General features: G+C 35.5%; 1 non-coding gene across 1 annotated transcript; it reads left to right on the top strand.

Annotated features, from left to right (window-relative positions):
* The first annotated feature begins 16,983 nt into the window (after nt 1-16,983).
* Nucleotides 16,984-17,057, top strand: trnan-guu. Its single transcript has one exon. It is a non-coding gene; the product is annotated as a tRNA-Asn (tRNA).
* Nucleotides 17,058-21,941: the final 4,884 nt, after the last annotated feature.

The following is a 21,941-nucleotide window of genomic DNA, read 5'->3' as shown; positions in this document are numbered from 1 at the left end:
TACAGAAATAAATAACTATAAATCGCGTGTAGAGTACGGAGGCAGAATAGTTTAAACAATCACGTGAAAACATTCTTGCAAGCTATTTCCGTAAAGCGTTCTACAAATTAAAAGCTGTGTCCTCGTCCAGAACGTTTAAACCACTGTTTTAAAGTGTGAAGATACAACACGAAGGTAAAATGCAAATTTTATTATTAATGGAAATAGCAAAATATTCTCTTCAAAGGATATTGTGTTTCCTACTACGTGGAAAAGATCAATTTGGTGCAACCAGTGTAACTTCTGTATTAAATAGTATGCAATGGCAAATGTAATCGTGCATTTCACTGCAGCAGCTGGAGAGAGTACGCTGCAACAAATGATTATGTCCGGTTAAGTAATTATCATACTGAAACGATATGTTCAAGTAATAGGATCGTTTGTTTCCTCTTAATAAAATTAACCATTTACTGGACGCTTTGATAAAATTAATTAGGTACTTATAGCAATATATAAAATGTCTGAGTATTCGTCATTCAGACATTTGAATGTCCTATCTGAGTATCAGTTCTAATTAGAGAGTTTGGGTAATAGGCCAATCATTTAGTTGTCCTGTACATTTTCCCCCTACATGAACAGCATATTATAACCCTATGGAACTCGTACTGAGTCGACACTTATTCAGTGGTGTTCATCAGCTGCAATGTAACTGCAGCCAGAGTATGATAATCACTGTTGTAAAATATATTTGATGACAATCGTGATGATTTTAAGATTGAACTATCTGGGAACATTCAGACAAGCTCAATGTGGGTGTAGTATCATCCAAGAAATGGTATCCCTGTACGAAGGATGAGTTTCCTGACTAGAGGGAGAAAAAAATGCAAAGTGACCGTTGCACTTAATTATGTTCAAACTGTACTCTAAAAGTAAATTAATTGAAACCAGTTCTCCAGTTTTGTATTCTATCTCTAAAGAGAAAGCTGAGGTCTTCTATATCAGTTCAACCAGAAAACAGGTAAGATATTTATTCACTTTTGCAGTGTTCCTTGTACGTCATGGCAGTTAAAAATCAGATTAGACACCTGCTAAAACAGTCATTTGTCTGCAACAGGATTCTATTAACTCCAACTGGAAGTAATTTATTTACAATGTTGGTATGCTCCTCGTGTATTATTTTCATCTCCCACACTTTTATGGCCCACCTGTGACATACTTACATTAATATAATAGAATGAACAGGTCTGCTCTTATGTTCCAGAATTATGTACAGTCGGAGTGAATTGGAATTTTCTATATGGTGTTTTAAAGGATGTGAAAGGGTAGAAATGCATTTCCATCCCACTGAACAATCTTGTTTTTATTTGTTCACTCATGGACCTGATTGTCACTGGCTGGGCCAGCATTTATTATGCATTCTTAGTTGCCCATGAGAAGTAGGTGGTGAGGTGCCTTCTTGAACCACTGAAGTCAATATGTTTATGTAGACCCACAAAGGCATTATGGAGGAAATTCCAATTTGAACCAGTGACAGTGAATGATTAGAGTTATATCTCCAAATCAAGATGGTGAGGGCCTTGGAAGGGAACATGCAAGTAGTTCTGTTTCTGTGTATCTCCTGCCCTTGTCCTTCCACGTGGAAGTGGTCATGTGCTCAGAAGTTGCTCTCTTAGGAGTTTTGGAAAATTTCTGCATGGCTATCTCTAAATTGTGATGTTTGTGAATTTGGTTCCAGTCAAGCAGGCTGCTCATTGTGTTTAAATTCTCCTGAAATGAAAAGAAATGATCTTTCAGACCCATCATGCTGTCCAGACCTCTATAAATGATTTTGATTGTAATTGGTTCAAAACTGGTGGTCAGCCAATCATTTGAAAATAAGAACTTTAAACTTGAGATCAAATATGTGGAAAAATGTCTAACCCAATTCAGCAGTTTCAAGTGTGTTGATTTTAATAGTGTTAGATTAGTTTGCAATTTTCCCTTTTTTTTGTTTTAATTTTGTTTTCAGTTTTTACCTGCTATTTATCTTTTGTAAGCATATGGACATTTTGATCTGGTTCAGTCTGGTGGGATGAAAATTGTTCTTTGTTAGCTAAAAGTAAACAAACCATGTGGTACAGCGGAAAGTGTCCAATTTGGCAAAACTCGACATCAAATTGGTAATGCAAGTCTGACGGTCCTTGAGGAGAGGAGGTGTGGGAGAATGAGTTACCTTGCTGGAGGGGATTGCTTATTAAGATTTAAAGTGGCACTTTATTAAAACAAAGTACTCCATTCCTAATTAACATCAAGTTAAGCAATGCAATGTTGGTTACACTAAAATGATGGAGGAGAAGGTGAGGTCTGCAGATGCTGGAGATCAGAGCTGAAAATGTGTTGCTGGAAAAACGCAGCAGGTCCTGAAGAAGGCTTATACCCGAAACGGCGATTCTCCTGTTCCCTGGATGCTGCCTGACCTGTGCTTTTTCAGCTACACTAAAATGATAACATGGAAAATGACACATTTAACAAGCATCCTTATTTAATGTTGATAAGATTAAAACACCTTTCCATTTTATGTATATTCATGCAGTTTCACTTAACAACATTTGGTGAACTTTTTATTCCTACTGAAAGAAAGCTTGTGGTAATTTTCAGCTCTTTTCTATTATTAAAAAGCTGTGGTTTAAAATTTAAAAGTTTAACTTTGCATTAACTTCAAATATGCAGGGTTGGCATTGCAGGATCGGCATTGCAGGATCAGATTTTCAGTGCAAAACATTGTGCATGTCCAAAATATAGTATATTTAAGTCTTACGCTTTAGGTTTCTGCTTTCCTTAACTTGAAAATATTATATTTGATAAAACAGAAGACTTGTTTTCTTAAAAACTGACATACCAATTCTGATACTCAATTCACGTCACTTGATCACTGTTAACATAGATTCCTCTACAAAACTTTGGAAAAATTATTTACAAAAGATATGAACTATCCCCGCAGTACTACACCAGATTTTCCTTTTTGCATTGCATTTTAATAGTTGCTTTATATGTAGTGACTATTTTGTATTGAATGGTTAGCATGAAGCAGACAACTCCTTAGCATTTAACTTTGTTTGGGAATGTTAAACATTAACCAAATGCTTTCACAGAGCAAGTAATGACAAGAATCAGCACACCAAAGGTAAGCATTGTCAAGAGTGGTTTAAGTCATGTAATGATTTTGATTCTTTTTCCACCCGCCCTCTGTGGAAGCATCCAAATGTCAGATAGTTAAACACTTTTGTGCATATTGCAAACTTGGCACATTGAACTGGATATTGCTTGACATTAGCAGATCAGTTAAAATGTGAGGAGGGGCTAATTTAATAACATTGTGTACTTTTCTATACATTAGACCCATGAAGTGTAGCAATAGGTGATATCTCAATATCCCTGAGCTGGGGAGAGAAAAAAATCATCCAGACCCAGATTTTTGACTGTTTAGTAGGAATACAAAGTGCAATTCTGGAGATGCTCAGGGAGCGTAGAGGTTGAATGAAGATCTGCAAACATCATTCATTAGTTTACTATCATTGAATACAAGTTTGTAAAAAAGAAAATCATGTTTGACTGATTTAACAGAGATCTGTGAAGATGAATGCCAATAGCATGTCCGATAATAGTGAACCAGTAGATATATTTTTGGATTTCCAAAAGACCTTCAAGAAGGTGGTATGTAAAATTTTGCTACACAGGAGAGCTCATCATGTTGTGGGTAATTTTATTAAGAATAAAAGATCAGTTGGCTAACAGGAAGTGGAGTTGGAATAAGGTAGTCATTTTTAGATTAGCAGACTTCTGTTAGGAGAATGCTACAGTGGTCAGGGCTGGGGCCTCATTATTCAGAGTCCAACACCAAGCTAGATAGGAAAGGGCATTGTAAAAAAAAAAAAAATCACAGAATCTGCAAAGCAATGTAGGAAGCTGAAGAGTATGGGTAAACAATTTGACACCGACAATGTAATGTTGGAAAAATGTGAGCACATCAACTTTGACATGAAGAAAAGTAGTATGTTATTTAAATAGAGAGAGACTGCAGAATGCTGCATTGGAGAGGAATTTGGGTGCCTAGTACATTATTCACAAAAAGGTCATGTGTGCACACACAGCAAGTAATTGGTAAGGTAAATTGAAAGCCAAAAACCATTGTGAGGGGAATGGAATATAAAAGCAAGGAAGTGTTCTTTCTTCTATATAAGTGAATTGCATCTGGAGTTCTGTGTACAGCTCTGACACCAAATTTAAGGAAGGATATAACTACATTTGAAACTAATTCCAGAACAAGTTGATTTGGCTGAGTCATGGGATGGAGGAGTTGCGTTATGTGGAAAGGTTTAGCAGGTTAGGCCCATAGGCATTGCAGTTTCAAAGAATGAGAAGCGATTTTATTGAAACATAAGATTCTGAGGGGATTTAATAGGGCAGATGCTGCAATTAGGGACAGTTTAAAAAAAACAAGGGGCTTTCCATTTTAAGGTGAAAATGAGGGGGTTTTTTTCTCTCCAGCATTGTTCAATTTTTGTAATTCTCTTCTCCAGAAAACAGTGTAGGATGGATTAGTGAATACAATTTTTTTGTGCCTGTTCTAAATGTTTTAGAAAGGAGGTTGGAAGGCATGAAGTTAGTTTCCTGACAGCAGGTTAAAATTTTGCTATTCAGCTCTTTCAGGCAGATTAGCTTTCATGGTTAGGATTCTCTTTTCTACCCATTAGGATTTTGTGAATATTAATGAACATACCAGCTCACTGGAATTGGGTTCATGGACGCAATGTTGTTGCCAAAAATGATAGCCACGTGTTCACAAACCTGGCTATGTGCGTAGTATATGAGGTTTGTATCTGGCAGTGTGGATGGCTTCCTCCAAAGTCATGTGAGCACAAAGTTCTTCAATTTCTGCGTTCCTTTGAAACCAAAGTGTTCCTTTGTGCCAACACTTAATGTTTGGGAATGAAGCCTGTCCATGTTGATCAGTATATGAGAAGGTTCAGTCACACACAGTCTTAGTGTTAGGGTTGAAGTTTGACCAGGTCAAAAAGGCAGTCGAAGTGAGGCAGTCACACTGGCTGATGTTAGCAAAACTGACCAAGGCACACCAAAGAGGATGAATTCAAAGGGGACTCAGCTGAAAACACAATCTTTTGCGCTTGTCCCTTTGGTGAAAAGCTATCAGATCTGTACATTTTTTTTGTTTATCATAATTTGTAAGCATGAGTGTTGTAACTCCTTTCACTTTTAAGTGTAAACCCTGGCAAATTGGACAGCCAATATTGCTGCGCTGCCAATAGTGTTACATTGGTGGCTGCAAAGGACGGGCAGTCGTTTATTGAAATACCTGGAGATATTTGTGTGACAATCCTTTGGCACAATCCTCTGCAGTGGAAACATTACAAGATTAGCTCTCACTTACAAGAGTGTGAAGTAGTTTTGTTTTATTCACTCACAGGATGAGGGCATCACCGGCTGTCCTAATCCCCAATTGTCTAGAGGACAGTATGAGAGTCAACTACATTGCTGGGGATCTGAAATCACACTTTTAGGCCAGAGCAGATACGGATGGCAGTTTCCTTCCCTAAAGGGCATTAGTGAATCAATTGGGTTTTTCCTGACAATTGACAATGGATTCATGGTCATCATTAGACTTTTGAATCCAATTTTTTTAAAAATCTGGAATTAAATTACCCCTCTGTCATGGTGGGATTCCAACCCCAGTCCCTAGATTACCTGGGTCTCTGGATAATAACACCAGGCCATTGCCTTCCCTATGTGAGCAGACAGTGGTAGAACACGGCTGATCATTCATCTGCTTGTGGCACAGGAGCTAGGCTCTTTTGACCCCGCCCCCACCCAAATACAGACACTGACTTCCACGCTCCCCTCAGTCCGAACTGTCATCATTAGTTGGGATGGCATCTTGTTGCCATCTAACTCTGCATCTCTACTGACAACCTTCAACAGAACATAAAAGGGAGGCAGCACTGAAGTGTGGTGCTGCGTTCTGCCTGATTTCTAACATTTCTTACTGTGATGAACAGAAATTGGAGTGCTATCTGGGTGCCTTTTCAATACCTGGAAAAGTGCATGAAAGTTCCTGATGGGCTGCCAAACCTCTTGCGAATAAAATTAGCTTATTACCTGTACCAACAGGAAAATACTAAGGAGAATGTAATTGCAGGGACATATCACTCAGCAGAAGTACTCCTGCTTTTACTCCCACAGCCACTTGACTGTATTCAATATTTTTGGCTGACAAGTGAGCAGAAGAATGTGGGGCAGTCGGAAAAGGAGACTTGAGGCCATAATCCAGTCAGTCATAATGAAATCGAATGGACAGGCAGCTCGAGGGGATGAATAGTCTCTTGTACTTATTATCTTGTACACGTAGGTTGCTGGAGATTACAGGTTTAATGATGTACCAGTGTATGAATGTTTTCTGGAACAAGATGGAAAATAACAGTTTGTGCTGATTTATAATGTATTTAACTTGTGGAAATGTTTAAGACATTTCACAGGAGTATAATAAGGCAAATACAGACTGAGCCAAAGAGGGAGATTCAAAATGGCAACTGTATTTGGTCAAAGATGGAAGTTTTTAAAGAAACTTGGTGACCTTTTAAGTTGGGAATTGTGAAGTGTCGGCCTTTCACATTAGACCTGATCATCTGTAATATTGTGCTGATCTTATTTTGATGTAGCATATTTTGCTGCTTGTATAGTTTAGACTGGACTCTAAATACTTTTAGTGCTTTTGTTTAAAAAGCCAGGAAGTCCTACTAGCTTTTCAATGGTATTTTTTTTATTTAAAAAAAAAAATTGAGGAGAACTCTTACAACTGGTTCAGCGAGCTTTCCTAAAGGAAGGACTTTGATTGTGATTCTGTACTCCAAGTAGTTGACTTCAGAGTATAGGTAAGAATCCCACCAAGGGGAAGGAAAAATCAGGATCAACTAATAGCACCTATAGTTCAGTTAATAATCAGCTCTCAAAGTAAATTCCACTTGGCCAAGGTGTGAAAAAGTTACTGATGGTTGTGGAATTGTATCCTAACAAATAGTGAATATTTTCAAGGGACAAAAGTAGTCCCAATAAAAAGAAACATGCAAACTCAATGAATTAATAGATGCAACATAACTTAGCGCTGCCAGTGCCACAAAAGCATAAATACAAACAGAAGTGGATCATTTGGCCTTTCAAGTCCATTCTACCATTCAATAAAAATCTTAATTGATCATTAATCCCAACTTCACTTACCCATATTATTCCCTGTCTCCCTTAATTCCCTTCGTATCGAAAAACCTACAGGTCTTTGCCTTAAATGCACTCGACAGCTGGACATCTGCAACCTTCTGGAGTAAAGAATTCCAAAGCTCCACCCTGTATCTCTTGCTTGAAACATAAGACTTGTTTCCCCCAGTTCTAGTACTATAAGTTAATTGAAACAAAATTAACTAAACAAAAACACGAAAGTAGGAATGGATATTTCAGCCCCTTGAACTTCTCTGCCATTCAATTAGATTATGGTGGATCTGATTATGGCCTTAACTACTTTGTTGCCTTCCATAAATGAGATTGCTGATCTTCAAGGGAGTCGGTGTTCAGTGATCAGCCTCAATATCTTTCTCGGATTAAAAAAAAGTCTCCAAAGATTAACTAGCTTGCTACATAATGATTTCCTCCTCATCACAATCTTAATTTCTAAATTGCCAGTTTTCCATTTATTTCTTAAGTTTCTCCATGAAGAGATCTATCCTTCCAGTGTCGACTGGCAATTCCATTAACTGTTTTGTATCTTTCAACAAAGTAATCACTTATTCTTCTAAACTGTAAGAAGTAAAAGCATGGTCTATTCAATCTCTCTTCAGTGGACAAGCCCCTCATTCCAGGTATAGTGAACATTTGTAACACTTTCTCTAAGTTAAGTATACCCTTTGATACATAAGGAAACTAAAACTGCATTATTTCGTAAATACTTCTACAAAAAATCTGATGTGGTCTTGGCAAAGCCCTAAAATATTTTAAGATTTCTTAAATCCTACAATCCATTGTATTAAAGGCTAACAAACAATTTGCTTTTACAATTGCTTGCTGTTGTTTGCATGTTAACTTAGTGTAATTTGTGTGCAAGGAAACACAGTTGACTTTGAATACCAACATTATTTAAATTTTCACATTTTAAAAAATATTTTGCTTTTCCATTTTTCACATAAAAGTGGATCACTTCACACCTGTCCACATTATATTCCATCTGTGACTTTTGTAACCACTCAGCCCTCTTTTGGAGTACTATGTAAGTTTTGGCCACCCTGTTATATGAAGGATATTATTAAATTTGAAAGCCTGTGGAAAAGATTTACAAAGATATTACTGGGACTGGAAGATTTCAGTTATAAGGATAGGCTAGGACTTTTTCCCCCAGAGCATAGGAAGTTGAAGAGGTGACCTTTTTATAGAGGTTTATAAAATCACTTTGGGTATAGATAAGGTGAACGGCAAAGGTCTCTTTCTTCTATAGAGTAGGGGAGTTCAAAGTTAGAGGGCATAATTTTAAGGTGATAGAAAGATATAAAAAGGACCTGAGGGGTAACTTTTTCACACCGGGTGGTTCATATGTAAAATGAACTGCCAGAGGATGTGGTAGGTACAGTTACACCATCCAAAAGACATTTGGACAGTTATGTGAACAGATTTATGGGCCATATGCCGGTGAATGGGACTAGTTTCATTTGAGAAACCTGGTTGGCATGGATGAATTGGACTGAAGGGTCAGTTTCCCTGCTGTATAACTCTATGATGCTATAAATTCCTTTGCAGCCTCTGCTTCCTTTTATACAGTTTAGTTTCCTGCCAAACTGTAAAATCAGGAAACTTAAACATGTCCACATGGCCTCCTCATCAAAATAGTTGAGATAGATCATAATTGGCTAAGGCTGATGCATTGATCCTTGCGGTACTCCATTTGTTAGAGCTTGCCGATTGCATGTTTTCTGAAAATCCTAATGTGTTACATCCTTTTGATTTTTTTTTTTCGACAGGCCTCCACTTGCCCCCCCCCCCCCAATACCCTTTTGTCTAGCCTGCTGCTAACAGCGTCAAACAACCCTAAACAGATTTGCTAACCATGTTCTCTTTCATAAATCCATGTTCACTCTGTTCAATCTCCAACAGTAGGTTCTGAACTCAAACTATTATGTACAGAATAACAGCACCATATAAAAAATGTAAACAAATATTTGGATAATTAATTTGTAGTTTATCTATTAACTAACATTGTATTTTGGGAAAAAGTAATAAAACAGCAACTCTAGCGACCATTTTGCTTGTAATGCTGAGTAAAGGTAGTTACATAAAATATACCCTTTGCTTCAAACAGTAACTTAGTAAAATTCTACTTAATGTCATTGTGGCAAAACACAAAACCCCCTCAAAACCTTCCTAGTTATCTGTCCCTATGAACTATCTGATTATCCTCCACATACAAACAATGTTAAGCGGACTCTCCTATTACATCACAGGTTGTTGATTTGTGCCTGCTCAAACCTTTTATAAGTGTGAATCAAACTTTTGTGAGAAATATCTATTGAACCAAAGGCATCTTTCTCTGTTATAGTCAACTCACAATTCGATACAGCAGGCAAAATTGCAAAGCACACTCTCAAAAATTACTACTTTTATTTTTAAAATGTACACCCTTCTAGGGTACCTTCAATTCACATGAATAGCCATCTACAAAATTCATACAAGATGTTCTGATTATTGCTAGTTTCCCTATCTGTTTTTATATCTAGTGCTCATGCGCCAATGTATTTTGCATTTCTTCATAATATGTTGGGGATAAATGCAATTGTAATGCCCTGCCACTGTATCAGGACAATTGCTCCTAGCTGAAGGTGCTAAGAATTATGTATTTCAACCTCCATAACTTTTGATAATTGATGTGGTAATCATATGTTTTTGTTATCATACTACATGATATGAAACAATACTATTGTATATTGAAAATCTTTCAGGACATATGAAGATCAGCAAAACCTGGTGAGTTATCTGAATTTTTAAAAAAGTTTAAACCTGACAACTCAATGAAAAATATATGAAATAGACTATTTTATCAGATAAAATAAACAAGGAAATACTAGATCTGCATAAGTTTATTTTGTAAGTTGTCAGTACAAGTCAACTACTTGGCAAAATAAATGTTGTCTTAAGAATCTGAGATTAACATTTGCAATTAACTTTAATGCAAATAAGGAGACCTGCAGGAATGCTTTCAGTTTGCCAGGAACATCTGTTTTTTGCATTTTTCTTTTTGTGCATCTTCTCCTTAAGATGGATGTTCTCACTAATCTTTTAGTGTATCTATTGTCTACTATTTTTAGTGTCAAATAAAACATTCTTAGCAATAAAGTTAAAAGTGAAATTAAACAAAGATAATTGAGTATTCCAAAACTTTTGTCATGAACCAAAAAGTGAAATGTGATACCTGTATAGTTACATTCAATGAATTGTGTAAAGAGACCAAAGCCTTTGTATATTTTCTCTCCACAGTTTGCTTGATAGTCTTCCTAAAACTCCTATAATTAAAGTCAAATTTACCTTGGCTTTACAGATTTTTACGATTGACTAATAGACATTTATTACATGCACATGGTCAATGGTGATGTGAATTTTATCCTGGTCATATTAAAGGGTGCTTGCACCAGCAATCTAGGAATTGTTATTCACAGCTGAAAATTTTGCTTGGAAAACAAAAGTTTCACAACAGTGAATGTGATTTCCTTTCTTTGCAACAATCCTGAGAAGAATGTTAGTTTTCCTTTTGTATGCACCTAAAATCACTAAATATTATTTATAAAGCTAATTGTCTTTATCTGATTTCTGCTAACATCTCATGCCAAGAAGACAATGCAACCCAGATATTTTAGCACATTCTGGGGTGAATAGTTTGACTTCACAATTGAGCTTCAAGTGCTGTGTACATCTAGTAAACATCTTGGCAGTATCTATAAGATTGCAGCCAATTCAGCTGTTCTCAAGTCATATGTAATTTATTACAGTCCTGAAAATAGCTATTGATCAGAGTTTAAACATCACTTGTTCCTTAACAATTCATACGTCAGTGTCAAATTATGATCACTTTCACTGGGAAGATTCAGAATGAGGAAAACAATGGATGAATTTGATTCAGCCTATGAAATTTCTTTTTATTTCTTGATTTGTGGCTGAAGCACCTAAGGTATTAGATACCGTTTTGAACAGTAGCACATTTGACATGTATTGAATTTGAACTCACATGTTGGAGATATTTAGCTTTTGCTGTGTTTTGCATTTACATTTGTAACTTGCTTTCTTTTAAATTTTATATTTTGTCACAATATATTACTTCATCTTTAGGCCTGCTTCTAGTTCCAATGATTTAATCCAAAATCATTGGTTCAACAGACATAATGTAAGTTATTTTGCACATCAACTACAGACCCTAAATTATCCACATTTTACCTAAAACTAATCTCACTAATTACAAGATTAAAATGTAATTTCTGTTGATTTAAAACATCCATCTAACCTGAAAAGTAGATTTTTATTATCGTGGGGTTCCTTTTAACAAATTTGGGAAAAGCCAAAGACCACCTTCTCTTCAATTACAGTAATTACTGCTATTGACCAAGCATTGATCAATAGCAGGTCAGTTATTTAGAGTCCTAGAGCTGTACAGCACCAAAACAGACCCTTCAGTCCAACTTGTCTATGCCGACCAGATATCCACAATAAATCTAGTCCCATTTGGCCTATATCCTTCTAAACCCTTTCTATTCATATACCCCATCCTAGATACATTTTAAATGCTGTAATTGTACCAGTCTCCACCAGTTCCTCTGGCAGCTTATTACATACACATACCACCCTCTGAAAAAATTGCCCCTTGGATCCCTTTTTAAATCTTTCTCCTATCACCTTAAACACTCTAATTTTAGCTTCCCTCCCCACTCCATCCTGGGGAAAAGACCTGTCTATTCACCCTATCCATGCCCCTCATGATTTTATAAACTTCAATAAGGTCACCCCTCAACTTTTGATGCTCCAGGGAAAATAGCCCCAGCCTATTCAGCCCATTTCTGTTAGCCAATAGCAAATACGGAGTTGTAGAAAGCTTCCATTCATACTTCAAAACTTTTGATTTCAATCTAAAATATGCCCAGAGCCATATAAGGAATTATGTTGGAGGTCCATTGTTCTAACCTCGTCAATATTCTTCTGGTGGTGTCATTTGACTAGGGATTTTCCCAAATCTACTTATTAAAAATGTCAATTTCATACTTTGTTACTTTATTGGAAATAAGAGCATTTGTAACTTTAGAAAGAATTTGGTGCTACATAGTAGTAAGCATTTAATGATGTGTTGTGCATCTTTGACTGAAACTGAATAATTGGTTGGATATCTTTTTGAGTAATATCACCATTACTTTAAATATAGAGCTATATTTAAAGTAGTTTGTTAAATTTGATATAATGTGTAAGACTATTTAATGAATTTCCCTTGTGTGTTGTTAACTGCAAATTGAAAAACGGGTTTAAAATTGAAGATTTAAGGTATAGTTTAATTTAATAACTTTGCTGCAATGTGTTTCCATCTCTTTTGTTTCCCAGGATCCACCAGACCATACAGCTCATCAAATTTGCTTGCTTTTAAGCTCTGTTTTGCAAGTTGGCACAACTGCCAAAATGATTGCAATACTTGTAATAATCATCATCAGTCACATGTTTGTGGACTCAAAGTAAATAATAACTTGAATTAGATGATATTGGAAAAGCAAATGTAGTATATTTTGCACTATTATTCTAGGAAATGAGAATTTAAAGTTAGCCTCGAGGCTAGAAAATCATCATCTTTGCTTGAAGATGAAGAAAGCTATACGTGCAACTTCAATAAATAACCCTTGGTGGTTAATTTCAATTGTAACTTGTAGTCCCAACTTGTGATTGCGGATATTAGTAGAATGATAGAGATGAAGGTAGTGTTAACAAAATTAAATTCAGGTTTGTGACAAGGTGGGGAAAATAATTATATATTCCATCCACTTTCCTGTATGCCTCAGAAACCTGCACAATCAGTATTGACTTAAAATAGAAGTTTAAAGAAATAGAAATATGGATGCAAAGACTTGTACAAAAGCTTTTCTGTACAAATTATAAGACAAATGAGGACTTGCTTGAAATATCAAGATTTAAAATAACTTTTTTCTGGATGTAATTTTTAAAAAAAATTGTCAATAATCCAGCCATTTGCTCGAGCTAAAGAGATTTCTTCTACTAGGCAAGTGAAGGGCAGCAAAAAAATTGTTTGACCGTATTTGGATGATGGATGTCAGAGTGTTTGCAAATAAGCTACAATGACTGTACAAAGATGGTACAAAACAGTAGATGAGCATGATGTATGATAATAGATATCATATCTATTATACAATATTATCTAACAACAAGTCATAGCAGCCCCAACTCTAATCAACACAGTATGTATAGTTTTGTTTGGCATGACAGTAGATTGCGAAACTGATGTTGAGCAAAAATAAGTTCGTATTACGTTATATCAGCTACAAGCAGAAATTATATACAGCAGTAAAATGCTAAATGTAACTTTATGCCCTTTCTTATTTCCTCGTGTTGCATACCTAAATTGAGCTAATTGCAAGCATCACTTCTATAAATGTTAGAAAATATGATTTTCATTAAACAATTACAATTTCTCATGGAAAATATAGTGTCATTTTTCCCAGGTTAAAGAGTTAAAGCTGGTTTTACTGAATAGATTAGCTTAAGTGAGTCGATTTCTCACTATTGAGAGTTGCTATCAAAAACTTAACATGTGTTGTTCAATTAATGACAATAGGAATTGATATTAAAATGTTTAGCTTTAAAATTCATGTTTCATATTATTATTTAAAAAGCTGTTCAGTTTTTAGCCAACTGTAGACAAAATATGAAATTGGGGATACGACAGTTTTAAGTTGTGCAATTCAACGAGAGCATAGTAAAACCAAATTAATTAACTTTTTTTTTACTGAATGCTGTCCATATAAAATTGAATTCCTAATTAATGCATTTAGTCAGTCTTGTTATGTCATGATGTTGTGGATTTAAAATATTACCTATGGAATCTCTTTTTTATTATTATTATTATATTATTATTATTATTATTATTATTACTCTCTACCCATTTGCCTAAATCATCTGTGAAATATGCTTGCTTGTTTATAAAAGCATAGGCATGAATAATGAAACTCTTTACATTCAGATGCTTAATGTGCACAACTGGTCATTGGGTTTTGTAAGTATGGCCTCCAGACATTGATGTGGAAAGTTTGTATCAACCACATGTGGTTATTTCAAATGGGAGTTCTAATGCTGTATGAATGGAGATCAGCTGCAATCCAATTGCTTTACATTGATTCTGATGGTTGGACAAACCTCCCATACATATCCTTAGGCTCATCTGAGGACTATTGTTCTGAAAAATAAATAGTGATTCTATAAGCCAATAGAGAAATGACATCGGTTATACAGAAAGATCGGTGTCTGTGTATTTTGATTTTAAACCATTAAATCTCAATTACTGCTGTGGTGTAATATATTGCAATCAATATAATAGTTTTATAATTTTAGATATAAATGTTATACTTCACCAATTTAGTCCCATATATAGTAAAATTATTTTGTTCAGAATAATCCTAACAATTTATTTTTTTCTTACAAACAGCAAAGTAGTAACTGCTTTTGATCCATTAACTGATTTTTAAAAATATTTAGCTTTTGTAGAAAGATTATAGCCTCCTTTTAAATGCCATTCATTTTCAGACAAACCTAGTTTTAATTTTACAGATTTATTGGTGAATAATGTTTCTCAAATAATTTTCCCACCTTCACTTAAGAATACAGCATTACTTTATACTGGGGGTTGCCATCTGGCCTATAAATCTGATAAAGCGAAAACATACACTTTTTTTCTGAGGTATCTTGCTATAGATCCAATCCACCATTCATGTAAAGAACTGAAACATATGGCGTTTATGCATTGATTTATAACAAGACTATTTTTGATTGATTTATGCTTGTTTCTCATATTACTATTCATCAAAGTAATCAAAATACCGCAACCCTATTGAATGAAATGTCACAATGATAATCTCTCTACACAACAGGGAAGGTATAGATTTAACGCAGGATATCTAAATCTTTCATTTTGTAATGAAGGAAGTATTACAATTGCAATATATAGTTTGAATGTCTTCTTCGTTACAGATTTTTAGGATTATTTCTATTTGTCTTTGGTTTCTACTGGAATCAAAAGCATAATCTATAAATGTTTTAACTCTCTTTCGTGATTCAACAACAAGGAATCGAATGTCAAAATGGGCATTTAAATGTGGCTCAGGTTGTATGTGGCCCTTTTAATTTTAATGGATATGAAAATCTAATTGTGCTTTAACTGTTCTTTTATTCAAAGTGTAAAACAAAACATGTCAGTCTTTTAGCAAAGCTTTATTTTTTTTCAAACAATAAATAGTTCTTATAATTACCAAAAAATTCCATCACATCAAGAAAACCTTATCTTTGAAATTATCATTTTCATACAATTGATTTTATCTCTGACACAGTGGGAATGAAAAATAATTATACTGGTATCACACTAATTATCACATACATTATTGTCTTTTTAAATCTTTTATGACCATGTAAAATGTTATCAGCTTGTCTGTGACTTTAAACTAGCCATTAGACTAAAATACAACATGATGTTTAAAGTCTGCTGTTCCGGGAAAGAGGATTTCAAGCCATAAGAAATTAAGTATAATCCGTACAATACTACATTTAGTCCTAACTCTATTTATCAGAGCAAGGAAAAAATGCAAGCACCAAATCCAAACGGTTATCTTTCATACCTACTGGCATTTTCTCACTTCAAGAAGTGCATGTTCTTTGTTAGTTATCGCTGGATTTAACTTTAACATTATTACATTTTCACTTTTATATCGTTCGTACTGCGATTTAAAGTATCTTTTCAATGTTTGATTAATGCGCTATTCTTTTGATACTGTAACTTCGATCTATTTCGGTAGCAGCACACAAAGGCGGAAATTCATCACGTAGCATACAAAATGGCAATAACATCGGAAACATGTAGTTTAGACTTTTCCAGCGCGATCTTTTGCAAATTGAAATAAAATCAATTAGCAAGTCGTTTTACTTAAATTAATAAATTTAACCTGTCTAAAATTCTACTAAGTGGTAGTTGATTGCAAGCCGCTTAAAGTACAAAAATTTAATTATATGACTGCCGAGATAGCAACGTAAATTTGATTCATTAAAATATTTTATTTTGCATTTGACCATTGCCGGATCTACCAATGGGCAAATCTGTGTTTCCGAGGAAATTGAGGTGATCGATGATTGAGCTGCCAGCCCAATTTCCAGGGGAATTGGTGGTGGGCGGTCGCGCAGTCGGCACTGTTTCACTCCGGACTAATCCCCTCCTGGGATCCATTCGGTCGGCAGGTGACGCTCTTCACCTTTTTCTGGGCTCGCGAAGTATTAAAATGTTTAAGCGGAAGGAGGCCGCTGTTTTATAATGACCATGATTTATGGAAATCCAAACTGGTGTTTTTCGATCGTCCGCTCTTCCACCCCCCACCACACACACACACACCAGCCCAGCGCAGAAAATGAACCTCTCGCAGGATGCATCAACAGACTGGTGGCTGGCTGGAAATGGGTTCCACATCGGGGTGAATTCCCCCTCCCTACTGTTTGTTTCTTTTGATCTTTATCGCCGGGGACTAATGCAACTGCAAAGTCGGCGCATTTCAAACGATAATTGAACTGAAAATTGTATATCGCGTGGGCGATGGTAAATACAACGCACAGCCGAGCACCAAGGTTTGCACGCACGCACACACACCCTGTTATCCTCACTATCGGATGCATCTCCGCAAGTTCGTCTCTGTGGCGCAATCGGTTAGCGCGTTCGGCTGTTAACCGAAAGGTTGGTGGTTCGAGCCCACCCAGGGACGCTCTTTATGTTACTAACCTTCTTTTCCCTTTTTACACGCTGTCTCTGTCCACACTTTTTGTACCCTATTAGGAAAGCTTTGAAAGTGAGTAGGATTCATTTGAATACTAACATATCCACGTCTATTTCGACTGAAGACGTCTTTAGCCATACAGCTCATGTAAGGCACCCGTAACCTGTTCTCACGTAAAAAGGTGCGTGATCGGATATAATTTTTGAAAACAGAGCAACTAAATTGAGGAATTGTATGGATTTTTTTTTGTAAATTACAGCTGTGTAAAGAGAACGACTACAAAAGTTTCACAATCAAAATCGTCCGTCTTGCTCACTGTTTTGTGGAAGGTCTGTTTCTCAACATTTCAGCGGAAAAGAATTGCTGAAAATACGTATAAGAACGCAGCCTCAAAATTCAACCAAATGGATGTTTGTTCTCTTTTTAAATTACAAAAAAAATCTCGTCAGATCCAATAGTGCCAAAGCTGAGTCTCTTCCCTTCTGCGCCGAAACAATTCTGTGATTCCGTGATTCTCTTTGATTCTGTGATTGGGGTTTTCGGCCAAAACTCCCAATAGAGCTTCGTGATTCACCAAATAAAGACGGGAGAGTCAGGGGTTTGCAATTCTTGTTCGGTTAAGAGGACGTGATTTTTGTTTTGAGTGCAGTACAAACGTTTCAAGCTTAGAATGATACCAACACAAAAAGTAAACATTATTCTTAAAGCGTTAGTACCCAAGCACTCGAGAGAACTGCTTGTAAATCCCTTTCAAGCATTTGAATCGAATGATTTTTTGGGTCATGCATCAACGACTCTAAACATTGTAACATGCATAGATGAGGTCAGTATTAAGTGTATGAAAATAATCATTTACAACTGTTCAGAACATTCGAGGGAAAGATATTTCATTTATTCTGATCAACAATCCTTCTCTTGTTATGCAGTAAAATACAAAAAGAATTTGACAGAAATGTTAACACCTCGATAAACAGAAGACTTACGGTGTCACTATTGCAGAATTTCCCATCGAGCAGAGCTTCTCTCCAATCTCACAATGATATTGCTTAAAGCCAAAGCACGTTTTTTATTGTAACAATAATACTGAATGTGAATGATTTTGAATCATGTTCTGGCAAACGCAAAATGTTGACTATAAAACATTCTTATGCTTGACTTTATGATTATTTTCTATTGAACTTCTTTCTTTTTTCTGTTTCTAAATCTGATTACGTGTTAACAAACCTTTTTGTACCATTTTACAACTCTTACTACCAGTACTAAATAAAGCATCAGCAAAATAGATTTAACCTTTTTCAATGCTACAACATTTCAACCCTTTTATTTTAATAATTGAATGCAGCATTATAGAATGTTCTGGGGACTTGAGATCGCAATAACCCCAATTGGGCAGTGTTTCGAAATTTATTGGAACTTGCTATTAAAATGTGAGAGTCACCTTCTCCCCCCAACAAAAACCTAAAACTAGGATATTAAGGCAAGGATAAAAACTAATTGAAAGTTATAGCAAGAAGATCTACCACGAAACAAATTGTGCAGCATAAAATTTAGAAACTGTACATTTATGTATCTATTTGCAAGCCTTTGTGTTTCAAAAACCACTTAATCTAGGCTATGCATTACATAAACAATTAAATATGAATCTATAAAAAGAAATACATGTATTTTTATAATGGCTTTTTACGACCATTGGACGCTATACAGCTTTTAGTGACCTACTTTTGAAATGTAGACACTGTTGAAAGAAGTGTAATGATTATAGTTCATTAAATACTTTTCACCCTGCTTTAAACAATGCGTTGTGTAATTACATTGAACACTTTTCTTATTCTTGGGGAAATCATTTCAAATGTATCAGTCACTTTAACAACTTTTGAGGTGGGAGGTGGGGCGAGGGTGGATTGCAGGCAGAATAGAACTACCGCAATGCCAGATTGGGAGGCAGTGGGAACAATTATTGCATTTAAGCACTCCAGTCCAATTTAACCAGGTTGCTGCCTTTAATCGAACAAGAAACGCACATGCAACCCTATTAGAAAGTGTGCAGAATTTTGAAAAAAATTCCAATCTTTTCAAAGGGTCTTTCTCCATCTGTAATTTATCTTAAGTTGTGTAATATGTCATACTATTTCTGAATTAGAATTCGACGCCATTGCACCAAGCGAAGTCATATTATTCAAAAATACATTGTTTATAGGTAGATATTTTTGTGGCTCAACATGCCTGTTACCAAAGATAATTTAATGTATAATAATTCAATTTAGCTTTTTAATTTCTTTCTGCAGAATCACAAACTAATAAATATATATTTATTTTAAGAAGTTAATCCTAATTACTTTACTGAGGGACAGTAGTCGGAAACTGTAGTACTTATTGAAATTCGCAATAATATCAAGCAGAATCTTATACACCTCCCAGAAGGTAAAAACTTCTTTTGGTTCTCCACAGGCTAAGTCAACTAAGGCACCCTGTGCCAAAAAGAAAAGCTATTGAAATCCTTTAATAATGTAAAATGTATTTATTAGTTCCAACGTAGACTCCTGAGCCCTTACCCGAATGGGAATTACAACTTCATACGCACGTGTACTGTGAAATGAGTATTGCCCTTTTCAGCAATTAAAGCTGCAACAGTCCGTAGATTTTGATAATATGGTTCGATTTGGAGAATGTAGAGATATCATTAAATCATGTTTGGACATGTCCATGAAAAGTTACTTCATACAGTGGAACTAAGTAAGTAATTTCAGTGCATCGACAACTTTCTTGGTAGCTTATTATTGTAATATCAGGATAAGTGCAAATAAATGAAAGAAAGTCACTTCAAGGCACAAATGCTATAAGAGAAATGTAGATACTTTCAAGCACTTAAATAATACTTTGACATAAAGTTTCTTGATGAGTGGGCTTCAGATATGAACTTGTCTTTGGGCTAGTTTACCACTGTTTAGTCTCGCAACCTCTTCCGAAGGTTCCAAAGTTCGTGGCAACACATCAACATGTGTTTAAGCTTTTTATATTTAACCCTTTCAACAACAGAAATCCTAACATGAAATCATTTGATCTTCACCAAAATTAAATGAAGTGGAATTAACGCATTGTCAAGACTGCGGACACTTGTTTCCCGTACTCCAGTATCACGTGTCCTGTTTAACGGTGCTGTATGAACTGCCAAAAAATTGAAAACGTAGATCATTCAGTAGGCACTACTTTGCCTTTTGAAAGACTGATCTCATGCTGTAATTTCCACAGGATTCTGATAAAGTTTTACATACTAAACGTTAATCTGTATTTCATCCTGTTTGAAGGTTCAGACGTGCACTTGCAACATTTTTTTGTTCTCTTTAGGTGCAAACTTTCCAGTACTTGCAGTCCTTTGTTGTTGTAAAACAAAGTCGGTTCGTGTTTAGCTGACATTAATGTTTACCCTGTTACCACACTGAACCTCCTTGTACGATTTGATCAGAGGTTTTACAATTTCTGACAAATTTCAAACACACATGGGGGTGGTTGATGGGGCCTATGAAAATAAAGACTTAAACTTCACAAATGTAAAAGGCGAATCTTGGGGTTTTCTTCACGCCATTGTGTGTGACGTTTTCAATCACTTTTTTTCATTCGCGTGAGCCGATACCTGGAAAAAGGAAACGATGATGCGTTTTGATTGTGGATTGCTGAGTATAGATTACAGAACTTTCGATCATATTCTAAGGCAATATTTCAGAAATCTTTTTTAACAACTCAATACCACGAATTATTTGGTCATTCTGATGTTTATTTGCTGAGCAGCTCAGAATATTATTCAACCACGATCCAATCAATAAATAAAGATTGATAACAAAAAAATCTGTTTCTAAAACTCGTAATATTGCAAGGGATACAAACGTAAACAAAAAATAAAGACAGCATTGCATTTTTATGGATTTCTGAAGAATGGCCTCCGGTTTAGGCTTTCTGGACCTTCAACTGTTTGAAAATTTATTTTTTACTAAAGTATTTGTCCGATATTTTTCTCGAGTCCCTATCAGTTATGAACTTTTGCCTGAAAGTTAATTTTTGGATGTCTTGATTCTGTCTGACAAATGCATTTCGTCATCAATGAAAATGATTAGAAAAATTAGTGTGGTACATACGTACTTTATGTAGAAATGAAAAGGTCTGATTTCATAGTTTGAAGAAAACAACTTGCTGAAATCAGCCGCCCGGAAAAATCAATTAATCTCCAATCAACAAAGAAATACATGTGAACTGTAAGTATGTGTTTGAGATAGAGGAGAAATCACACCATATGTTCATGAATCACTCCATCCTGTACATGTCTATTTAATTATCTGTTTGAGCTACTACAGTCTTCGCAGTGTGCAAAAAGTTAATTTTTAACAGGGAACAATTGCACGAAAAAAAACACCACGCCAGGGACTGTGAACAGAAGCAGTGAAATGCAATATGAGGAGTGGTCCAACGTGCCATACTTTCCACCTTCCCGAGAGCATTTCCGGGAATTAACTTCCCCCCGCGACGTGGCATTCCGGTTGCATATTTTAACATTCTATGAAAGGGGAGGATGTAATTCCCCTGTTTAGGTACTATTGAAAGGAACGTGGAATCTCTTGAATACAGAACAGTTAAATTGTTCGGCATTTTAGGGGTTATGGAAACGAAAGTAGTTGAAACTAGTGGACAAATAGTACTGGAATAAATATGTCTTCGTCCTTTGATACTTGGAGAGTTTCGTTATTTAAGAAGACCGTTCCACCATTCAAAGATTTTAAATCGTTTATTACATACAGGCCGAGAAAATTTATGGTATATCTATGGTATAAGTAAGATAGAAGTAACCTGTGATAGTTATTTAATTTCAAATCTTAAACATAA

This window comes from Chiloscyllium plagiosum, unplaced genomic scaffold (genome assembly GCF_004010195.1).
Source record: "Chiloscyllium plagiosum isolate BGI_BamShark_2017 unplaced genomic scaffold, ASM401019v2 scaf_2331, whole genome shotgun sequence".
Taxonomy (NCBI): domain Eukaryota; kingdom Metazoa; phylum Chordata; class Chondrichthyes; order Orectolobiformes; family Hemiscylliidae; genus Chiloscyllium; species Chiloscyllium plagiosum.
Note: the sequence above shows the minus strand (reverse complement) of the source record. Positions and strands in the feature narration are given on the sequence as shown.